The sequence below is a fragment of the Echinops telfairi genome, unplaced genomic scaffold (genome assembly GCF_000313985.2).
Source record: "Echinops telfairi isolate 266 unplaced genomic scaffold, ASM31398v2 ScPeMD7_3533;HRSCAF=4204_0, whole genome shotgun sequence".
NCBI lineage: Eukaryota > Metazoa > Chordata > Mammalia > Afrosoricida > Tenrecidae > Echinops > Echinops telfairi.
Genome location: NW_022107431.1, coordinates 101,597,524 through 101,599,182, shown reverse-complemented (window position 1 = coordinate 101,599,182; position 1,659 = coordinate 101,597,524). Strand labels below are relative to the sequence as shown.

The 1,659-nt window shown below is 43.0% G+C and overlaps 1 pseudogene; it reads left to right on the top strand.

Moving 5' to 3' along the window:
- The first annotated feature begins 1,376 nt into the window (after window positions 1-1,376).
- The window catches only part of LOC101645245, a 6,824-nt pseudogene continuing 6,541 nt past the window's right edge, over window positions 1,377-1,659 (top strand).

The following is a 1,659-nucleotide window of genomic DNA, read 5'->3' as shown; positions in this document are numbered from 1 at the left end:
CTCCATCCTTGTTTATTGACCTCCCTCTTATTACAGTGTCTTCTTCTTCACCCAAGTTTCTGCCCTCTACTTAGTAATTCACCTTCCCTTCCCCTCGCCCCCTCCTAAATGTCAGAGAATGTTTCTTTTCAGCACTGAAAACCTTTCCTTGATTGTCTGTTGTAACTGTGCCTCAAGCAAGTCTGTCATGTATCTTTCCAACAGCATGTGTTCAATTCATGTCTCTGTGACATGTCAGTCATTTTCACAGTACTTCAACGTTTTTTATAATGCTATTTGAGTATACTCAAATAGTATGGCCCTTCCAGCCACAATCCCTTACGTCATTCTGAATTTCATATGCCTGTGGCTATAGTCCCATTTTGGAGAACATTGTCTGATAATGGAATAGGACAACCTTAAGAGAGGGTGTGAAATGGACCACACTCTTTGTTTAGTGGTTATTTTAGTTACTATTACTTTTAATGAATGTAAGGACTTGGGTGCTACAGCTGAGGTAAAAAAAAAAGAAAACCTCTTTCTGGAGTGGCCTGGGGAAAGACCTAGCTGATTAAGATTAGTAAGAGGCCAATGCCTACTGAAAACATCTTGCCAGAGGCAACCACGTTATAGTTACATAAATAATATATAGTCCAAGGATGGAGAATAATTATATTTGGGAGAGATTTGATGGCATGATGTAACTCCCACCAAAAAACCTTTCCTTCAGTGGAGAATAATGTTTTGGTGACATTTGATTAAACTACGTAACCCTCACCAAAGACCTTTTTCCCTGCATGGGTCTGCTAAGAAGGTGGATGAAGATACTGATAGGATTCACCTGTGAGTAATTGGGAACAGGATTCCCTACAATGCCATCCAGCTACATAAAAAATAAACCCACTCAGAAGGAGAGGGTATGACCACATCCTGGCAAGAGCCAGGAAAGGAGTGTGTCCTCTGGCCCCAGCACCTGGCTTACCCCTGCCTAATCTTCGGATTTTGGAGTACACAGCGCCACCCACTATGTGAGACATGTCCTCATACGTTCATGAGTTCCGGGGGACCCTATATCAATTCGAAAAACCCAGCGACAGGAGGGGATGTTCTCAAAGGACGGGTTGAAGGAAAACGGAGCCAGACTGTCATCTTACAAGAGTAGAGTTTCAGGGACTTTTCCAATCTCCAGCTCCTAGGAACTAGATTGATACTGATTCTTACAAAAGAAAACAACCAAAACCACACTATTACACACTTAACAGACTATTATAAACATAACCTTCATATGCACTGGAAACCCAAACTAAGTGATTAAAGTGCAACCTTTGGTCTCTTCCTGTCAGTTAGAAAGACAGGTAAAGAAAATTGAGGGCACATGGAAACCGTCCAATGGAATAATGGACCATGCAAACACCAGCCTGCATGATGCCGAGACCAAAATGAAGATGGTGCCAGTTACCTGCTGTGGTAGTTACATAATCTGGTGTCAATTTGAGGATTCAGAGTGAAGGGGTGGAATTTAGTCTGTTAATCGGGCCGCAGCTTGATGACATTTGGAGGCACTAAGGAGATAAATAGCTCGCTGGAGGCAAGACATGCTCACTCCCTGTGAGCCATCCCTATGGAGAAGACACATGGAGAAAGGCTGATGGAGCCATACCTCTGGAGCTGGAGAAGCTA